General features: G+C 51.6%; 1 long non-coding RNA gene across 1 annotated transcript; it reads right to left on the reverse strand.

Moving 5' to 3' along the window:
* On the reverse strand, nucleotides 1-14,148 carry LOC311440567. The gene is made up of 3 exons (XR_014695468.1): nucleotides 14,014-14,148; nucleotides 1,010-1,387; nucleotides 1-913 (listed from the first exon to the last, which is right to left on the reverse strand). It is a non-coding gene; the product is annotated as an uncharacterized lncRNA (long non-coding RNA).
* Between the last annotated feature and the right edge of the window lie 8,458 nt (nucleotides 14,149-22,606).

The following is a 22,606-nucleotide window of genomic DNA, read 5'->3' on the forward strand; positions in this document are numbered from 1 at the left end:
TACTTGCAGGAATGGGAGGGGAGAGGAAAAAATGGTATTTGCTGAGGCCCATTCCTCAGCACACTTTCATGTGTGCCAAAGTTTGTTGGCATGGCTCTGTGTTTGATAGGGAACATCTGGGCTGCTGTTGCTGCCTGGATGCTGGCTGAGGGCAGCGAACAAAAGGGGTTTGTGCAGGAATGCGCGGGGAGGGGGGCGGCTCGGAGGCAAAAGGCAGAAATACTCAGTGGAGAAAGCTTAATGCACATCCCTGCTTTTTCCGAGGGGAGAGGAGCCTCCCCGCTTCCTTCCTCCCCGCCCCAGAGCGTGCAACAGCAGCAAACAGGACTCGAGCTCTGATCAACGCCCCGCTACCTCCGCGGTCTGGAAAAGCCAGAGGATGCACCCAGAGCATGCTGAGCCCGGTGATATTGGGCCATTACCACCATAAGCAGCACCCGTTGGTGCTTCCTCCTCTCCTGATGGGAATCTGGGGTAGGACTCAAAGCCTCACAGCCCTTGGCTCCAGCAGACCTGTACCAAGGAGCACGTGGAGCCCACGGACACACCACCCATCCCGTAACATGCCCTCCCCAAGGAATTGCTGCCACCCACATGTGGACATCCTGACAAACCTCAGGACATCCCTGATCAAACCCCATGTGATGTTTCTGACCTTTTGCAGCTCCTCTTTTCCGCTGTCTTAGGCCTGCAGTATTTTCACAGACTGGAAACAAAAGCATTGATGCCATTCCCTACGTGCTGATCCCTCTTCGCTCATCCCATTTCTGCCCAGTGAACACCTGTTGATGGGGAGGGATTCTTGGAGATGCCCCCAAACCCTTTCTTTTATCAGCAGAGCATTTCTGTTCTCTCCTCTCCAGGGCATACGTTTGGCCAGGAGCCCACCCAGCAGCCTACATCCCCCCCTCAGCTCCAGACCCGAGCAGGGACCCGCACCAGGACTGCCACCCAGAGCCAGATTCCCACTCCCTCCACATTTGGGGATCCTCCAAGTTGTCAGAGCCACCCCAGAGAGGGCATGGCAAGAAGGATGCTGAATTTCGGCAGTACCCAAGTGGAGCAGGTCCCAGACTGCTTACCAGTTCAACCCATTTGCATAAATTTGTCCCTGGGACAACTAAAGAGTCCAGTGAGGGCTCAGGGTGGTCCATTTGCCCCATGGCCACAGCTTGCCCATGGCCCAACAGGAGCCAGCAGAGAAGATGCTGGTGGGAAAACATCCACGGAGCTTCCTGCAGGCGAGGGGAGCTGCAGCAGTTGTTTCATCTTGGGAAAAAAATTGATGTTCCTTTTCAAATTGTCTGAGCATTTGGCTTCTGCATTTCCTTCAGAGACACATCCCAGGGTTTTTAGTTGAAAAAGGTCTTTTCTCCTTAGGATTAGGCTGCTTGTAGAGAAAAAAATAAAATAATAATGAAAACAGGAAGCTTAAAATTATCAAAGAAAAATATTTTCATTGACCTAAGAAGATCTTACCCTGAAGTTTTCTGGTTCGCAAAATTTTTCAGGACTGACTCTTCATCCCCACGAGAGAAGAGAAATACTGCCAGTGCCTCCAAAGCACTTGCAGAAGGAAAAAAAAATATTACCAACATTTTTTTTTAAACCTGGGACCAAGAGTCCTGTCTCATGGGTGACAAGTGAACCCCCATGAGGCTCAGCCATTGGGTTCCTGAATTTTTTTAAGCCAGAGAGGATTTTCAGGGGTGGGACAAGCCCCAGGCACTCTGCTAACAGAGAATAGGAGATGCTGGAGGTAGAGATGCTGTCAGCTCATGCCTTCAGACTGTCCTATCAATTTCTGCAGCCAGGTTCAGGTATCACATGCTTCTGCCATCCATTTATTCAGATGGAAACAGTTACCTTCCCCCTCATCCATCTATTTAGAAATTGTTACCTTCCCCCCCACCCATCCTACCACTGAAAATCAGGTGTTTATTTTTCCTCCCCCTCGGTTCCAGAACCCAGAAAGGACGAGGTGGATTTTGCTCAAAGTTTCCAAGAAGTTCACAACTAGGCGAGGACCAGGCATGCAAAAAATTTCGACCTGAGACACGAATGTTTTCAGAACTTATTAGCTTATGAAAAGGGTTATAATGGAAACTGTTTTACTGCCATAATTTTAACACTGTGAACAGAGCCTGCTGCAATATATAACATTATCAAGCGCCTGTCAGCATTTAATAGAAGTCTTAATTAACTGCTGTGGAAGAACATGGCAAAAATTTATTTTCAGGAAAACTTTTGGGAGTCACATAATACTGGGCTTTCTCAAATCCCCCTCTCTACGAGCCTTAATAAAGTTCATAGGATAGACTAAATACAAGACAAGCGTGTATCTTGTTGGCACTACTTAGTGATAGGATTTTCTTTTCTGTTAAACTACATAATCCAGAAACAACAACAATGTTTGCATTGGGGCCGAGCCAGACGCTTTGGATCTGGATTTAACCTTCCTGAGGGCTGGGTTGCTCTGAGCCAGGGGCTCGATTCGGCTGGCAGGACCCTGACCTGCTCTACTCTCCTCCCACTCCCCCCAAGCCAAAGATGCTCGGATTTGGGGGGTCCCCACCTGGTGGCATCCCCATCTGCTGGTGCTACATGCTCCCAAATTAACATAGCCAAAGAAACCTGGCACTCACCAACCAAGCACACCAAGCCCAGCTCTCCCCACTCTTCCAGCCCCGTGCCCAAATCTTGTTTTCATTCCCTCCCCGGCCCCTGCAGCCCTGGTTGTGCGAGCTGGCAGGCCACTTCCATCTCCCCCGATAGCCCAACAGCTGCTCTGTGTCCCTTCGGAGATTAGTTTGTTTTCCTAACGCAATTACCGCCACGTGGCCCTGCTTTCTGTGGGGATCAAGCCTGGATAGAGATAAAGCAGCGATAAGATCGCCCACTGCTCCAAACTGCGCCACCACAGGGATGCAGGCGCAGCTCATCCCACGTGTCCCCGCTCCCCTGGGTGCCACCAGCTCCTCCAGACCCCAGGGATTCATTTCCCGGCTTCCTTCGCCACACCAACAAATCATTTTGGGATAGATCCATGTGAAACAGAGCCATTGCATAGGTGAGATTTCATATGAAGCCAAGCCCACCTGCCTGCACCGAGAGCTCAGCTCCGACAGCACCCACACTCCCCAAAGAGGCTGGTTAACACCATCCCCTGATGCCGAGCATCCTGGCAGGGCATCACACCAGTCCTCACCCCATAAAGCAGTCACAGGTCTACCCCAAATGTTCTCCATCACCTCCGCAAGTCCCCTCGTTGTCTCAGACCCACGTGCGGGGAGCCGCCGGGGCACGCCGGGAGAGGACACTCGTGGAGCCGAGCTGCCTTCAGAGAGACGAGCATCCTTGCCAGATGTCTCCCATAAAGCTGCAAGTACTTTATTTTAATAATAAGCCTTAATGTATTCATTAAAGGCTCCCAGTGACCTGGGATGAATTTCCCCGCTATTGTAAAGGGCTGTGGGAATCTGGAAACCGCTGCATTACAGTTAATAACTTTAATTTTACAAGGCCCAAAATAGACAACTGAAAAAATACACAAACTCACTGTTTCCAATTAAGAAGGGATTTCTTCTAATTCCTCTGCCACCGGCGCTCTTGTTTAGCAAACAAGATCAGCCGACATTCAACTGTAGACGAGAGGAAAGCAAGCCCAGAGTCTCCTTCGGCATCAGGAGGCGAGGAAGAGGATGGGAGCCTTCCTCTTCACCACGCACAGAGCCTGGTCAGCAACGGCAAACCCAAACCAGGGGAGCTGTGGATGAACCTGAATGCCTACCTAGCCCTGATGGAGAGCTTGAACACAGGAGATGGTTTCCAACCCATCTTCTCCCTGCTCCCACGCAGGGGTCCCAGCGGGGATGCTGCAGGGAGCCCCAGGGTGCTGTGAAGCCACCCCAGCATCTGGCCGAGCACCCCGCTGACCTTTGGGGTTAGGCACATCTCAGATCTTAGGGTCAGGAAGGAATATTCCTCCCAGATCAGTTTGGCATTGATTGCTGTGGATTTATCTTGCCTATTTCTTCCTCTGGAGAAAGAGGGGCAGTTTGGTTCCCAGGGAAAAAAAAAATGGGAATGGAAAACAAAACTGTTTTGCCTGATTTTTGTTTAATTTCTGTGAATCTATTGTTTCCTGGCCCAAAACCTTTTAATTTCCAGTTCGGTTTTATTTTTGCTTTCCAGCTAAAACCCAACTTCTTCAAGACGACGACGACGCTCTACATGAAGATTCACTTCACACACGTCAACCATTCTGGGGAGGAAAAGGGGAATTTCGGAGCAAGTTGGAGCTGCCGTAGCAGCCTGGCTGCGGACAGCACGGTGCTGGTGGCCAACATCCCTGGCTGTGACACATCAGCATCCTCCCTCCGCAGGCACGAGGCGCACGTGTGCGCTCCAAGGGGAGGCGACATCGCAGCCGTCCAGCCCCGGGACCCCGCTCGCTGCTGCTGCCGTCGCCCACAAGCCGCTCTCAGCGGCGCTGAGCTCGCGCCAGCCCTCGCACAGCAGCGCATTGATTTCCCCAGCCGAACCGATAAAAGTGAAAAATGATTTTCATATGCCTCCGCTCCGTATTTGCCCATAAATAAGGCAGCCATGGAAGCTGGGGGAAGGGGGTTTCGGGGCGGTACGTCATCTGTCAAAGCCACACCGAGAGCATTGCTCCAGCCCCGGCTAAGGGAAGCATCTCTATTGACAGCGGGCAGGCACACCTCTAGTTTTCTTTAAATCCATTGGAAACGGAGCTTTTGCTTCTTGGCCATTTAAAAATAACCTAAAGGTACAGAATAAGCCCTAGACACCAGCTGATAAAACCCTTGTATATGTGCCCAAGATATTTGGGCACACAAGGGCTTGAGTGGGAAGAAACATGCTCATTGAGCATCCTCCCCCAGCCTCTCTCCTCAATTCTGCCCAGAGATACTTGACTTGATGTGCCTAAAGCAGATAGGAGCTGAACCTACAGTGCCAAAAAAAACCCCAAGCAGCGCCCAGCCTCCCAGCAAACACTGCCCAGCTCCACGCCGGAGTCAGCTGCCAGCTTGCTCACATCAGTGCCCTGCCTGCTGGTGGAAAAAACCTCCATCCAAGCAGTTTTTAGCAGATCATTTTTCAGTCAAAGGCAACTTTTAAAAATAAATTAAAAAAGAAAAACAGAAAACCTATTCTATGGAAATTTGCCTGGCTTGTCTGAAATACCAAAAGCTTCGAAAAACCCTCAAGTTTTGGCCTCACGATGCAAAAATCTTGATTTTAACTGAAAAATGTAATTTTTCAGGTTTAAGGTACAGATTAAAGAAAACTTTCAGAGTGAATAAATCCTCTTGCTCCCACTAAAAGCATCCAAGGGGCAATGGCTGTGTTCAGATCTCCAAAAACCCCTCCATCTCTGGAGACCACGAGGGAAATAGAGCAGATGGGAGAAGTGGCAGGGGCTGTAACCTGCCCAGGGAGCATCCCCGGCCCCTTTCCAGGTTTAATATTTTTTGGAGGTGCCCAGGGATGCTGCCTGCTCTGCCCGGCAGCACCCGGGTGGGTGAGGAACAAGCGCGGCTGCTGCCTCCCCATCTGGAGCCCATGTACGGCGAGTGGCAAGATTTATATCGTGCTGAAGCATTCCACAGTTTTGAGCACAGAAATGATTGAACTCCAGATGTTAACAAGATGCAGGACCCTTTTTTTATTATTAAAAACGTGATTTCTTGTTTTGCTCATGACAAAACCCATCAGATTAACTTATTAGGAGCGGAACTGCCGTGGGCCCGGCTGGAAGCGAGGACAGCTCTGGCTGCCCGTGAGCACGTGGTGAGAGATCGGGGCTGCCCCAGGGCACAGCCACCTCCAGGCACGACACAGGTGACACTGCCAGCGGTGTGGAGGATGGCAGTGAGCCCACATGCCTCGGTTTCCCCATTCACTAGTGGGGAATAGAGCCAGAGCTGGAAGGGAAAGCCCTGAACCTGCTCAGATTGATCAAAACCTATAACAAAAGTTCCTGCTCCTTCAGCAAATGAGCAGCACAGCCCACAGGAACATGCCCCTTGTCCTCCCAGCTCCTCCACCTCACCCACAGGAGGACAAAGTGAATGCAGGACCCATGGCTGCCAGGCTGCGACAACTCATTATTCAGCTCCCAAGCCCTGATCCCCTTCAAATCCCCACCCCAAATGCCTCTTCCCACCAGAAGGGAACCAAATCCCCCGGTACCCCTGCGAGCCCACGCAGCGCCGCCGAGAGCACCCCCTGCACAGCCAACATCTGCAGCGCAGAGCGGGGCCTGCCGGGGGCCAGCCCGGAGCTGTCACATCTCCGTGTTATCACAGGAACTTTATCACATGCTCGTAGCACATGTGTCTTTGCACCAGGAGATCAAACAGGTAGGGGGTGGCACCGCAGCCCGCTGTCACCGGGCGCTGCCCCACGCTGGGAGCCGGCGCACAGCAGGACCCCACATCCCCACAGGCCTCCCCACATCCTCCCCGGGGATGGAGCAGGAGAGGAGGGCTGCGAGGTGTCAGGACTCTGCCAGCAGCCCCGAAACAAACCCATCAGCTCCCTCGGTCCCCAACCAGAAAGAGATTGGCCTAAAGGGGTGCCCCATGAACAGAGCTGAAGGCCTTGCCACCCCGCCCGGCCTTGGGGGTGCCCATTCCCTCTTTGCCTCCCCGGAACTGAACGTGGAACTTTTTGTCCTGAGAACAAGAAGGAAAAGCAATGCTATTCCAGCTTTTTTGGGGGGGAAAAGCCCACAAATCTGTAGTCCTCTCCTTCCCAAAAAGAGGCTTACAGAGAGGGGAAAACCCCAAACCAAGCAAACAGCCCACACCTCTGACAAGCACAGCTCATCAGCACAGTATCTGGGGAGAAACCCTCCCCTTAAAGACCTGCATTCGCCACGGGTTTTGCCTGCAGAGGACGGATCCTGAGGGACCCCAACCTCCTCCCTGGTGGCACCACGTGCCGGGGACCTGCAGCAGTGGAGCAGGTGAGCTCCAGCTCTGCTGGCCCTCATGGCTTCTCCCCATGCTCTTGGCACAGGGCATCGCTCAAATGCACTTCAAAGAGGCAGCTCTGCAGCAAGAATGCTTCAAAAAATGTATTTCCATCTGTCATTCCCATAGTACATGCTGTGGAGCTCTCCTCACGACTGTTTGCCTTTCTTTGCTCCTACCAGGTGCACGAGCAGAGGGGCGAGCCCTCGGGGTTATCAGTGGGTACCTAACCCCATCCCACAGCCCAGCTCTACCCCCACACACATCCCCAAAGGGAAGGGCAGAGGCAGGGCAGCACCCAGCACTATTATTTTAAGGCAGTAAGGTCCTCATCTTGTTTTCATCCTGGGAGCAAGCAGCACCTGCTGAGCCTGAGCTTCTGGCAAGCAGCCCAGCAGCAGCACCCCGTGCCAAAAGCACCCCTCCTGGACCCGCATCCCCCACCAAAATAAGCACAGGGATGGTTTGGGGCTCTCCACCACCTCTGCTGCTCACCCACTGCCAGCTGGTCAGGCCTGGAAGCAAACTGGATAAAGCAAAGGCTTCCCAGCCCCTCCAGACAGCTGGGGAGATAACTTCCATTTGTAAGCCACAGCCAAAATGAGTCTTTATTTTTATACAGCCCATTGTAAGTCATCATTTAGTGCTCCCAGGTGCCCTATATCATCAAAGGCACATTCCTCCGTAAGCAGCCCATCAGAGGCTGTGCCGCTGCCATCCCCAACAGGGATGGAGCAGGAGAGATCCTGGGGCCAGCCCCAGCCCCACAGCTCAGCCCCACACCCCCAGGAGCAGGAGGGAAGGTCGTGCCCCATCGCAGCACAACATTAAACCAGAGGCACAAGATTATTCCCCCCTCCAAGCCCACATCCCAACGTGTAACCCAATCTACTCGGCTGGAAACTGAGCTTTTATTGCATCCTGAGTCATTTAGAGCTCCTTTCCATAAAGCCAATATTATTCCCACCCCCCGCTTCCCCCATTTAATAAGCTCCCAAATGTCTGCCCATGGGTCACCAAACCCCACTCCCCATCAGACCCAATGGCCAGCACCAAGCCATGGCAATCCCCAACCACTGCACCTTCCACCTCGAGGACAACCCAAATCCCAGCCCCTAAAGGGGCAGGATGAGGCCATCGTGCTCCAAGGCCATATCCCCTGCCCACCAGGGAGCTGAAACCCTAGAGATGGGCTCTCAGCATCCACAAGCTGGGGAGAAACAAGGAAAAACCCCAAACCACAGAGAATTGGGTGAGTTTAGGCTCTGTGAATGGTGTGCTGGATATTGGGGGTTTCTTGTTGCCTAAGCCAGGAGGAAGCAGGGCATTGAGCAGAGCGGGCAACCTGGAGAGCCCGGTTATTATTTTTAAATGAGAGCTCGGATTTTGCACCATATGAAATCCATCACGCTTTCAGCCACATAATACATCAAGGAGCCTGGATACTTCCATCCAGCCCCGTTGCTCCGTTGGGTAATAGAGAAAAGCACTGCACAGTGGCGTATACGGGGAGCTCACAATTTAAAATGGACCTCATTCAATAATTGTGTCAGCGTTTGTAGGAACAGTAATCAGTAACAGTTAATATAACTTACAGTAAATACCAGATCGCCATTTAATGGTGTTAATACACAACCTATAAAACATATGTTGGTGTAATTATACCGATAAGTTTCCAATCAGCAAAGAACAAAGGAAATCTGTCCACAAAGCCTTACGTGGAATTAAAAAAGCCAGCAGTGGAAAGCACAAGTTGCAGAAGCATCTTTGGGAACTGGGAGAGCAGCACAGCACCAACGGGGGAGCAGCAAGGATGAAACAGAGCCCTTCGGGACCCTGACCCCCTCTCAGCCAGTGCTCAGTGAGGATGTAAATGCTCCCAAATTTCCCTCTCTGACAAAGCATCTCTCACCCACTTGCACTGAGGTGATGCTTGGCTGGTGGAGCATCCCAAAGCTTTACAGGAGCCACTCCATCCAAGAGGGGAATGAGACTGATGATGGTCCCAGCCCCTTCCAGGCAATTTCCTGAGCTCTCGGTCTGCAGAATGGGTCCCTTCACACTGTGCTGTACCTCCTGCACCAAACGCTGCCTCGGGAACTGGGGCTCTTCTGCTGGAGCAGGGGATCCTGGCGATGTCAGCCAGCACAGGAAAAATAGAGGGGGAAATGCCATTTTAGATTTTTCCTCCCCATGGAAATTTCCTCTGTGATGACCAAGTGTTTCTAAGCTGGGAAAAATCATAAAACCAGGGGAATGCTCTTGCATCCCTACCTCAGTCCTGTATTTGCTCTGCTGGTGCACGGAAGGTGCAGACAGCCCACAGCACAAGGAGGGCGAAGGCTGCCCTCCTGCTGGGGCAGGACACATCTCCCCCAGCTTATTATTTAATATTACTAAATAAGGAAGCACTGAACGTTTCCTACCAGCCCTATCTTGCAATCCTGGGGTGATTTTGACTGAATATTTGTGGTCCAGAAGTGAGCAAAATAAAGTCACCTTTCTCTTAAAAAAAATAAAAAAATGCTGTAAGGATTTGAAGGCTAAGGGGCACTCAGAAGGGTGAGCTCTCTCACTGGCTTCATGTCAGCCTCACCAGCTCACACCAGTCATGCTCTGGGGCCCAGCAGCTGACCCCAGGCATCCCTTTTTGGGATGGAGCCATAGATTAAATATAAAAAACCACCAACAGCACCCTGCAGGATCAGCACAGCTCAGTGAGGGGGCACCCAGGCAGGCTGGTGCTTCCCAGCATCTCCCCTTTCTGAAAACTTCTTGAATTTCTTCCCAGCTTCATCAGGCTGGAGCAGAGTAGCCAGTAAACAAACGGGGCATAAACCAGCTAGCACTTACAGCCTAATACCCAGCTGCACACTGACACAATTGGAGTCATCTGCGAGTAATTAGAAAATATAAACACTCGCAACAGAACTTGGGTTCCTATACTCAGCAAGACATTAATGGGCTTTTCTTCGGCCAGAAAATCCTTATTATGGTGATAAATTATTAGCCTTTTTTTTTTTCCTAAAGCAGCATGAAGCATTACAATGGAAAAATTACAAAAGGAGAAACATAACCCGTTTTGGGCAACGCTGGCGGGCACGGTGGAGCCAGAGCCTGCCCCCAGCACACACCGCCCTGTGGCTTCTCTGCTGGCTGCTATCACTGCTCAGCACCCCCTGTCCAACGAGGCTGAAAACAGCTTTAGGATAAGAAGTGTCCCCACTCTGTAAGGGGATGGGGACCACAGGTGGGTCTCCCCAGGGTGTCACAACCCGTGGAGATGAGTGGGATGTGCCTGGACAGCCTGGCAGCCAACCCAACATCATCCTACACATGTAGGGCCCCATATCCACGAGGTCAGTGGAGATTAGGAAGGAGCCACACTGGTTTGGCTCCTGGAGGCATCCAGAGCAGCATGATCTTCCCTCACCCTGAGATGATCCAGGGAAAACCACCTTTCCCATGGGGTATTCTGGTGCTGGCAGGGCTGGGGGTAGGTGACACAGGGTCTGTAAGCACATCAGAGCATCACCACGCCGAGCTTCATAACCGCCTCCAGCCCAGAGAAGGGCTTAGCATCCTCTAGACCAAGCATTTTCGTTGGAGACACTCCCCATTTCCAGCCCAACCAAACACCAGCCACCCCCCAAAAGGCAAACCAAACCTGGGACCCCTTCCTTCAGTCCTCAATCCCACGAGCAGCTCCCCCAGCAAGTCCCACACGGGGTCCCCAGTTATCACCAGTCCCCCCGTGCCGAATCACAGAGCCCTTCACGGGGCTTTGAGTGAAGGAACAGAACAAATGACTGCCGGGGGAGATATGGTTTGCATCATTTAATCACCATTTACAATAAAACGCCGCAGCAGCTCTGCGGAGGGTAAGACAGCAGAGTTCAGCAGATTTTATCAATAACATCGCAGGATTCCTACTGCGCGGCGCAGAGAGTTGCCATGGTTATTCTGACAGATTTACTATCATTGTAACTTAATGCACCATAATAAGTATCTGCATAGTTATTATTGTTTTACAATGATAACTATAATTCAACCGCAGCTTTATGACTAAATTTGTAACATTACTACGATGTTCTGGGAAGAATTGAAAGCAGGACGATTCACATGCTTTCTCAGAATATGGGGAGAAAAAGAAATTCTGGTCGGGTTCTTTTTCTCTCCTTTTTGATTGCTTCTTTGAGAACAATTTTTGTGGTTTGGTTACTGTTGGTTTGGGACAGGGTGCTCTGTCAGAACCAATGCACAGAGGTAGCTGAAAAATGGGATTTTTTTTTTTTCCACTGCACAATTGATCCTGGGAAAAAAAAAAATCCCCAAAGCCTTTCAACATAAAGCTGCTAAAAAATTCCCAAGCCTTGCCAGTTGGGAAACAGATACAAAGCGCTGGCAAGGCGAACAAAAATTGTCAGGTTTTGTTCAAAAGGAATGACCAGATCATCAAAAAATGTCGCTGAAAACGACCCTGGTAATAAGTGGAAACAAAGCACTGCTAGGAGAGAAAAATAAAGTACTCTGGCAGCCCTGGGACCTTTGGCACAGGGGACAGGACCCATGCCAGGCGAGCCCCCTGTGATGCTGCCCATTTCACAAGTGGCACCTGGGCCACAGTCCCCCAAGGTCCCCATGGAAAGGGAAGGAGGAATGAACCCAAAATGAAGCTGGGGTCTCCAGCCTGGTGCCCTGCACCCTCCTGGGAAAGCTCTCCCCTGCTGGAGGACTTAGCTCCTTCTTGGGTTTCATAGGAAGCGCCGCGCTGCCAATTACCCCACAAGTTTATAGGACGGCTTGGGTTTGTGCCCCCCCTGCTCTGTCCTTGCAGTCTGCTCCACGGGCTCCAGGGGTGGTTAATGCTCCCTGCACACAGGAGGCAGCTCTGCTGCCTAGGCTGGGCAAATTAATGCAGAAAAAAAGGGCTTTTTTTTTTTTTTTTCCAGCACTTTCTCATTATCCACATTATTCTGCCCAGTGGAGCTTTAAGCTTAATTTATCAAGTTCATTTCCCAGACAGGAGCCCCGTTCCCTCTGCCTGGTGGCTCACAGTGACTGTGGGCAGAGCTTCAGGTCCCGGGGGAAGGGACCCTCAACAGGTCCCCAGCTCCCACCTCCACCCTGCTCCAGGGATCTGGGGCTCGGAGCCTTGTGGGGTTCCCACCTCCGTTGCTTTCCTGGGTGATTTTTGGTCTTCTCCCAATTCTCATCCCAATTTGAACCCATTTCCCTGGTTCTCCATCTTACAGAATGGGACAATTGATGGTCTTTTTTCCAACCTAAGGGATTTTATCATTCTATCTATACTGGATATCAGGACGAACTTCACACAACAGCTGGTTAGACACTGGAGCAGACTGCCCAGGGGAGTGGTAGAGTCACCATCCCTGTAAGTATTTGGAGACCTGTGGATTTGGGACTCCAGGATATGATTTAGTGGTGAACTTCATAATGTTCGGCCCATGGTTGGACCTGACAATCTTATCCAACCTAGGACTTGATGGCCTTCTCCAACCCAGGTCACTCCATGATTCTACAAATCCCATTCCCTCCCAGAGGGGACATCCACCACCCCAGAGCTCTTTGGGGCAGAGCAGGCAGCAAACCTTGGGACTTCAGAAGTGTCCCCTTCTTCACAGGGATCCCCCAAAGCCCCCCCCATCAGCAGATGGAGTGATGCTCCCCGTGAGCCCGGGCTTACGTCACGTCCCCCCCGCCGCCACCTCCTGCTCCCGTGGCTGATATATGAGAGCAGATATAGGAAAATCTACTCATAAAATTAATGGAGGCTGCATGAACTCACAGATCATAAACTCAGAGGGGTTTGCAGCTTGCTTTTTGGGGCTTGGGGCAGGGGGGGGGGGCAGGGGAGGGCACAGAGGCAATTTAGCAGCAAGGACTAATTCGCAGCAGCTGTCCCATCACATCCCGCACCCCCTCATTGTGCTGGGGGAGATTTAGGGGAACACAGCCCCAAAACCTCCCAGGCACGGCACTGGAGCTGGCACCCGTCAGCCTGAGGTCAGCTCAGTGGGGCTGAGCTGCTCACTCTGCTCCCAGCCCAGGGCCTGTGGCCAAGCCGCGCTCTCAGGGCCAGGCCTCCTGCCCGGAGCATAAATCACTGGCAGCCAAGGCCAAAGCGTGCTTTGAGCATCACGAGCAGCTCCATCCCCTGCCCCAGGGCTGCAGGGATGACACATGGCTCGGGCCAGGGGGTGTGGGGCACAGAGGGAGGAAGGGGAGCACGCACCGTGCTGTGATCCAGCACCACAGTGGGGGCAAGGCTGATGGTGCTCCTCTAGCCCAGGAGCATGTGAAAATCCTCTCTGAGATCTTCTGCCAGGAGACATTTTGGGACCATGGCTCCACTGTGGGCTCCCCAACACCTCCTTAGGGCTCATCCAGGGTCCCCCCAGATGTCCCAGAGGAAATCCCAGCCCCAGCTTGAGGGCCCCATCCTGCCCAGAGGAGATGTGCATGGGTGTAGGGCAGGGCCAGCACATCCCCATCACCCACCTGCCCAGGGCAGCAGGTGAGTAGGGAGGAGGAGGAGGAGGATGCAGCCTTCCTCCACACCAACAACAAGGCAGTGAGGACCAGCCAGGCACCAAGACCCCCCCCAAACCACCACCTTCAAGGTGGAGAACGCAGCTGTCCCCTCCCACCCCCAAAGCAGCCTCTTGGCCTGGCCCTGCTCTGGTTTTCTCTCCATGCCAAGGGCAATTTTTGCTCTTTTCCATCAAAAACCGTCTTGGCACCCGGCAGCTGCCCCAACGGCTCCAGCAGCCGTGACTCAGAGCCCTGCCCTAACCTCAAGGCTCCACTGACTCAGAGGCAGTGACGAGCCCCAGCCCCAGCTGTGTGGGGGCCCCAGGGCTTGAGATGTTTGGAGACCAAGGTTTGCTGGGCACTATCCACACTGAGCACCTCACCAGCTCCAGCACGAGCTGTCCTCTTTAGGGCCCCCCCACTGGCACCCTAAGGTTCACCCCTTTTTGCATACCTGCTTTCCAGTGAGGACATCCCACAGCCCAAAAAGTGGCATGGGAAATAACCTCCATGCCTGAGTGCTCCCCTTCATGCCCTCCCCTCCTCTCCTCATCCTCCTCCACCTCCTGCTGCTGCTGGTACCAAAGGGAGGATGAGCCCTACTCCCTCCCCTTTTATAGGGCTCAGCATCCCTCAGGTGTCCCCATCAGCCTCCTGATGATGATGCCTGGCCCCAGGAGGGCCCTGCTGCCAACCCACCTGCATCCTGGGGGCTTCGTTCACTCCTCAGGTGCACGGGGTTCTCCAAAGGTGAAAAGGAGCAGGAGGGACAGGGCTAGCTCTGAGCCAAAGCTGGCATTTGAACAGACAGACAGACAGGACTTGGTGCCCTCCCCGGACAGGACCAACAAGCTCTCAGACACGGTCTCCAAACCATCAGCATCCACGTTGCCTCTCGGCTCCGGACAGCAGCTGATGGAGAGACATCTGTTCCCCATCCAGCCAGCAGCGTCTTCCTGATCTGCCTCTTAAAAATTACAAGGCAATTTGGAGTTTCTATTTTGTACTTTTGATTTGCCCAAACACCTGAAACATGAGCTCTCAATCCAGGATCAAAGGCTCTCTCTGGAGCAACACAGACGGCTATATCCACCGCCGTATTTATGCATGATTAGGAACGCCTGCATTGGCGACGGGATTTGGCACGGGTGCGTGCGCTGCAAAGCCCTGAAACTCCATCTCCTCCGGAGCAGAAGTCCCGTCAGGTCAGGGCTGGTGCCAGCTCCACGGGGCAGTGCTTTGCACAGGGGGTGGTCCCCCTGTGTCACTTGTCCCCCAGTGCTGCCACCCAGGACCCAGAGCTGGGATCTCGCCTCCTGGATTTGCTCCACCAGTGGATGCAAAGGGACCTTGCGATGTGGACACGACCTACGATGTATGAGGCACCAGGGATGGTGCTAGGCCAAGCAAAGGGTTAATGGTTATTAACACAAGTCGTTAATGAGCTGGAGGGGAGACCTTATGGGATGAGCATATCCCCTCTGAGTCCACTGCCTCTGAGTAGGGCAGGGGGGACCTTGCTCCAGACCCATGGCTCAGAGGGATTCTGCTTCTTGGGGGGATTTATCTTCTCCTGAAGATAAAGTGCTTTGGAGGAGCAGGATGTGATCCCCGTGTAAGGGATCTGTAGGCAGGGCACGTTGTTTATGGGAAAGGCAGCAATAAAATCAGGAGGATATAAAGATGCCTGCCCTTACACAGGTAGCAGGCCAGGAAAACATCCACACGTGTCAGACAGAGGGATGCCTTTCCCTTCCGTTCTCCTCCTTTCAGATCTGTTCAAAACCTAGGAAAATGCTATAAAATGCCAGATGCCTCTGCCTTATGGACAAAATCATCTTTGGAGAATGTGTAAGGCATCAGCTTAAGCTAAGGTTACCAGCCTAAGGCTGAGATCCCCTTAACTCTGCCCCTTTAGGTGGGAACCTGATGCCTCCCTCTGGGCTGCCGCTGTTTGTGCCCAGGGTATGGGCAGCTTTCACCACGCCAATGCGTAAACCAGCACACAAACTCTTATTAAAGCAAGCAACAGAGTCCCACACTCCTTTTCTTGGGAAATTGGTCGGGTTTCTTTGTGCCACAGTTTCCCCACACGCTGAGAAACCTTGGGAGCAGTGCCGGGAACAAGGCGCCCCGCGGATCCCGGTGCGCTCCTTCCCCGCCGGTTCAGCACTGGGAACGAGCCGGGAAGAAATTTTGCCACAAATATTCGCAGCAAATTATAAAGTCTTGGAAAAAGCCGATTTCAGTTCTACTGAGAAGTTTCTGTTTTGACAGATGTTTTAAGTATTTTTTTTTTTTTTCAGGAATTTTATTTCTTATTGAAACCGAAGGAGGTCTTGAAACCAAAGGCTGGGCCAAGACAAAACTAAGAAACTTTCTGCTTTGAAAACGTCTAGGCAAAACGCTTCTCTTTTCACCCTGTTCCCCGTTTCAACAATTCGGGGAATGGAGAGGAATTTGCAGAATTTTGCTTTCTCTGAATCCGTCCTGTTTGCCCAGAAAACGTTCTGGCTGAGAAGCGCCTTTCATGCCCCATTGAACCCAGCTCCTTTGAACGCCCTGGAGCCAATGGGACCTCCACCTCCAGCGTCCCTCCGGTGTGGTTTCCACATAAATTGGCTGAAACCGGAGCCTTCCTGGGCAGAGATTTTGCAAAGCCTTCCGGCTCCCAGCTCACCAAAGGCAGGGCAGCACCCAGGGCGATGTGTGCGCCCATGCCCACATCCCCGGGGCGAGGCACTGAGGGCAAAATCCCACCACTGCCACCTCAGCCCCGGCTGTGTCCTGCACCCCTGGCTTGCTGCAGAGGTTTTGGGGTCCCTGTAAAAATCCAGAGGTTCTGGGGGCTCAGCATGACCCCAGGGTGCGGCGGCAGCTCCCGCTCGGCAGCGCGGCACACGTGCTGGCGAAAGGAAGCGTTAAAAGCCCGCCGCTGGAAACTGCGCGGCGCTATCCAGTGGGTAGCTGCTTTCCTTCAACGGGCCATAAAAATCCCATTTGGAAATGCAATTGCCTCGCTCCCCTCCTGCATCACGCTGCTATTTCAAGGGGGCCCGTCTAGCACATTAAAACGCAGGCGAAAAGGACCAGGATCTGCTGAACCTTAAAACAATTATTATTTTTCGCAAGCCGCGCTCCTTCCAACACTAACATTATTCTAAGATGCAGGTAACATGTGACACGTTTTCTTTTTCTCTCCAAAGTACAACACCCTTCCCTTCTTCTATCCCTCCTTCCCAAATATCAATCATCAGCAAAGACAAGGCAAATGAACTTTTAATCAATAACAGCTACTGTTTCTTGTACCGGGACTGTTTATGATTTAAAAGGGGGAAAAAAAAATTAAATCAATCCTGATGTGAACATTTTCCCACTTGGAAAAACAGCCCAATCCTATATCAAAAGGTTGTGTTTTTTTATATGTTTTTAAACGGTTTAAAAGCTAAATTAATTTTAAATTGTTTTTACATATCTTGCCTATAGACAGAACCACATCACATGATGAGGAAGGGTGGTCCACGGTTTATTAATGTTCCCAGTAAGTACTTTAGCACCAGTCTGTCTGCTTTATGCACATTTAATACTGCTGCCATCTAAGCATCAAGACTACCCTAACCGCAAGCGGCGCGGCGTGTCCGTCCCGGCGCTCGAGCTGGCAGCCTGTCCCCTGTGCGCCCAGCCCAGGTACAGAGCACGCCTCTGGTATGTCTGCAGGCAGCCTCCCCTGTCCTAACGCCGCCGGGCAGGGTGGATCTGAGCCTCAACCACTTTTTTTTTGGTCGAGAAAGGACCAAGAAATGGCCCGGTCCCCCTGGCTGGGTGTGCTGGATGAATATCCTAAACCAGCAAATGAAGAAGCAGGGTCTCGGACCTAAGCCTGGACCAAGGGAGGTGGACTTCTAACATCTTGGTACCTAAAGAGGGCAAAGCTGCAAGCAAGGGCTCCTAATTTAATTTATTTTTCTGCCAAAGGCTTGAAGAACCAGGAGGCCGGGACTTCGTTTTCACCTTCATACACCACGGCATTCAGAGTAGCTCCAATGGCAATGCTCGTCTCCAGCCCAGGTTTATCTAACATTGAGAAATGAACCCAGGTGGTACATGCAAAGGCACCCACCAAATTTTATATGAACCACAGGTGGGTTCGTTTGGTTTGTCTTGCTGGCAAATTCTTCTGACTTACCTGTGGATCCATCAGCAGGAGCGGCTCCCTCCCTGCTGCCTCACCTTCCCCAGTACAGCCCAGTGCCTGACAGCTGTGGGGGTCCCATTGCTTCTTGCCTCGAAGCACTGAGGTCTGGGATATCCCATGGCCTCATGCAGCTTGCTGTTTGTCCCCGGTCTGGTCCCACAGGTGACACACCGCTGTGACTGACCCCCCTGGAGCTGCCAGGTCTGGGCACAGCCCACGTGCGTGGCCTCGCTGGAGGAAGTGGCAATTTTTGGCCCCTGGAGGATGACTCGCAGGGGGAGGACGTTCCCCAGATGGCCGGGGGGAAGTGGCTCGGACACGCATTCCTCAGGCCCCTGAGTCACTGGCCGGGGACGTCCCAGATGGAGAAGGCAGGACATGGCCAGGCTGGCCCCAGGCAGGAGCGGTCCCAACGGTGCCAGGATCACATCCCTCCCTGCCAGCTCCTCACTGGGGTGTCCAGCAGGACACAGGGATGGATATCCCAGTAGGAAAAGTGGTTTCCATCTCCCTGTGAACACATTGCCCCCTTCCTTTAGCACGCATCTCCCCTCTGCCACCACCCTCACTCAGCATGCCATCCCCACGCTCCCTTCTTCAAGCTCTGGGGGACGGGGCATGTAAATTCTGACATTTCCCTTGCTACCACGGGATCGGTGGCTGAACCAGAGCTTGGACTCTGTTTCCTCGTCTCCTTCTTTTTTTCTACGAGATTTCTGTCCCCCAGTGAACATCTCGTGCTCTTCTGTCCACCGTGGCTGTTGTATCACCACCCCCGTGACAAATGCAATCACCTCCCAGTCATGCAGCGAGGTGAGTCTTCACCTCGGACCTCTTTTCCCAGAGAAGAGGAAACATCAGGCAGCTTTTTAGGATCAGAACAGAAGAGAATAGAATAGATGTTTCTCCACTTAGGATTTTGCCAGACTTTAACTGGGCTCCAATTTTCCATGCTGGGTTTCTGCCTCCGGCTGTGTTTTGTTTTGTATTTGTCAAAAATTTCCATGACTCCATTTCCACCAGCCCTTTGAACAAGGTTTAGGGAGGTCTTGTCTCTTTTTTTTTTTTTTTTCCTTTTGCCCATGTTAAAACATTATTACAACCACTTTACTGAGAAGCCGTGCTGCCTCCGGGCTTGGCAAGAAGTGTCCCTTGAGTGAGAAGACAGGCCTTTCTCCATCCTTGTGACAGCGCCCGAAGCCGGTCAGATCACGAGCCTCCGAAATAGCGGAGGCTGGCTGGAGCTTGGCACACTGACGGGGGAAAAAGTCCATCTGCACTGAGTACCCTCCGTCTTCTAACAGGCTTCAATCAACGGTTTCACAACACCACATCAGCCAACTGCGTAAACACAGGGTGCTGCTTAAATATAGCCCTCGCCTTGAGGAACAATCAGTGCTGAAAGAGAAGAGCATCTTACACAAATAAACAGAGGTCCCGCAGAGCTCGAGCGTTTGGACCAAGGTCAACGGAGGGAATTTGTGATTGGGAAAATTATTGAACCTAAAACCGCACACAAGCTTTCAGATATGGATTTTGTCTGCTGGGAAGTACTAATTCAAGTGGACTGGACCCATCTGTGGCTTTGGGTTGGATTCAGCAGATCCTAAATCCAAGCAGTCGCAACAGGAGAACAGAGGAGGAGACGGGGAAGTGAGGAAGGCCAAACCAAAACACTTCGTTTGGGGCAGATCGATTAACCTGAAACCCCTTTTTGTTTGCTTCGCTGGGAAGATGGATGGGTTCTGCTGACTTGGCAGGACCTTTTCATCTTCAGTGCTTTGGCTCCGCTGGTAGAACAAAAAATCCCTGTGGTTATTCAGGCGGCTGCAGCTGATGTGGGATCCAGGTAGCCTCAGCTCCTGCAGCAACTGTGGGGCCCCACCAGAGCCCCAGCCACATCTTGCACCCGAGGTCCATCAGCTTCCTACAGAGCACCAGTCAGAGCCACATGAGCCCCAACCAGTTTGGTTGCAGGAGCTGGTCTTAAACCCAGGATGAGAATTTCCAGATGAGGTGAAACAAAAAGGAAGAAAAAGGCAAAGGCAGCAACAGCAGACAAAACAACACCCCAAAACCTGGTTTGGGGCTCCAGGAAAATCAAACAGGATGAAAAACACCTGCCTTCAGGGAAAGGGGTTGGGGGCTGAGCTCACCTTTCTGGGGCTGGTGTTGGTCTGGACACCTAGCTGCTGCTGTACGCAGGAAATCCTGCTAAAGTTGGTTTTGACAGCCCGTGTGCAGGCAGAAATACATCTCTGCTCTGCTGGAGAGGTTGCGAGGTGGCCAGAGAGTAGGAAAAACCAATGGGTAAAGCAGCTGCAGCTGTACAGCATGCAGGAACGGGGTCACGTCTTGCCTTTGGAGCAAATTAAATTTAAGACCTGTCAACCTCAACAGTGTCTAGGTCGATTTTCTTCCTCTGCATTGATGGGGAACAAATTTGAAGCCCTGAGGTGTCATTCCTGCATGTCATGCTTTGAGTTGTTCCCTTCCTTTAGCCTGATAGACCTGTTCCCTTCCTGAGGATGATCATTTTTCAGCCAAACATGTGGCTGTTAGCATTCCTGAGTGATGGAGTACGCAGCTTGTAAGGGAAAGGGAATTTTCCATCATATCCTGCTGACCCCATAGACCTGTACGTTCTTGGCCATCCTACCAACCCATACAAATGAAACTGCTCTGGGTGAAGCCATTGCCTGGGGAGATGCTGCTGTGCTGGGCTGGTCACATTTTGCCTACCCACCTTTCCACATGTGTTTGCTTCTCAGATGCATCTCAGCCATGTGTGGAGTGGTGTTTCTATGAAGTCAAATGGCTGAAAGCTCCTGGGCTAAAAGGCATCGTGTAAAACCTGAGCTAATTCCTACTTGTAGCTCCTCCAGGCTCTGCAAGGCCAAGAATTCCCTTTTTAAATCCAGGGACTTGTGGGCAGTGCCCCACCAGCTTGTCAAGATACGGCAAGCTCTTCCTACAATGAACAAGGAAAGAGGGTTCCTACGTGCTCAGCAGTTATCTACAGATTAACATTTTCTCAAGGGGTTCTTCAGTGTTTAAGGAAAAGATTTAGGACTCCATTGAGCACATTAGGTTGAAAACAGCATACCTAGGATGACTGGGTCCTCAGCTGCCATGAGCATTCATCCCAGCACTGTGGCAGAGACTTCTGGGTGCAAGCATCTGATTGTAAATACCGCTGTTGTGGAAACTTGGCTGAAGGGAATAGACAGACTGTCACACACGCTGAAACTGAGATGATCATTATCACGACTTGAAAGAATAAACGGGCATGATTGGGAACAGCTGCTTTTGAATTTATATGCATGTGGGGCAGCTCTGGGAAGGAAAACAGCACTTGCTATCACATGCACCTTGGAGCTGGCTGGAACATCCCCTTTCTCACAAGCCTAAGAGAGCTTATAGGAGCTGTGTTGCTCTGAGGACCTGAACTGGCTTGTTGTGGTGCCTGGGGGTCAGACCTTCAAGCCGTAGAAGACCCTGCATGCAGCTGGGTTAAAGCATGCACTGTAGAGGGGAGCCCTCCTGGCCAAGGGACCCAAGCTGTGTCTAGATGAGGTTATCCCAGAAGGCTTCCCAAATCTGAGATCTGGAGGCATGCTTTGGCTGCGTCCCAGCTCCGGGTTGGGTATGTACCAACAACCCCAGAGCCTCGCTTTGCACACAGAGGAAACCCAGATGGGAGTGCTGGCGCATCGCAGCAGCTCCCCGCTCTGCAGCCTCTGGAGGCCAGGACACAAGGTCTAGCATAGGCAGAGCTCAAGTGACCTGTCCGTGGAGAGGTTTGTCTCTCTCCTGATCACCCATTTTTCCAGCAAAGGTCAATCCACCTCATGCAGCCCCCAGAAGGTCCTGCGAGAAACAACCCGACCAGACACAATCTTTGAGTTTACAATCAACCCAGTAAAACCAATCCCAACTGAACTGCTTTTGTACTGGAACGATGATTTTCTTTCTTATTTTTTATAAAAATGTGGATGCAAGCCAAGCACCATGCAAAAACCTAAGCGCGTTATGCCACCTTGTCAATTTAGGTTGCTATCCCATCACAAACAATAGAAACGCTCTATTTTCTGTAAACTGCAGCTGATTGACATTAATTAGGAGACACACTGTGTCTCCGTATGGATTGTGTTCCACAAGGGCTTTTCTTCAGATCAGTCTTTCTGGATCCATGTCCTGCCAAACACGGCTTGTTTTCGTGGGTCCTCTTGTTTACTGCTGTATTAGTTTGGTGTTAGATTTTTTTTTTCCAGTCCTCTGGAACTTCCCCAGAGTTCCCAGATTTGTTTAAAAATCAACACTAATGGTTCAGAGAGCTCTCGGGCCAATTTGTTTATCCTTTGATGCAAGTTATCTGATCCTGCAGAATGTCTAACTTTAATCACTGCTGTTTAACACACGGCTTCATCGCTGATAGAATACAAAGTATTTCATTATCTCCGTAAAGTATGAGTGTGTCATCCTACTTCTTTCCAAAGAGAAAATAAATGGTGAACAAATAACTTTGTCTGTTCTACAGGCAGGCTGAATATTTTCCCATTATTGTCTGGGATCTCATTGTAGGATTTGGCTTTTCTTTGTACATTAAAAAAAAATATTCTTATTATCATTAACCCTAGCAGCCACAGATTTTCCAGTCCTGCCTTTAGGTCACTTTCCCAGGTGTCTGCATATTCTCACTGGTTTCCACTCGCTGCTATCAGATTCCCCACTTTTTATTTACCCTTGACATGCATGCACATCAGTACCACATACATATGCCCATACTTATCTAAGCAGATGCATATGTTAAACCTCCTGTAATGCTGCTTCCACCTTCTCTCCTAGCTGG

Source organism: Aythya ferina, assembly GCF_964211825.1.
Source record: "Aythya ferina genome assembly, chromosome: 8".
NCBI lineage: Eukaryota > Metazoa > Chordata > Aves > Anseriformes > Anatidae > Aythya > Aythya ferina.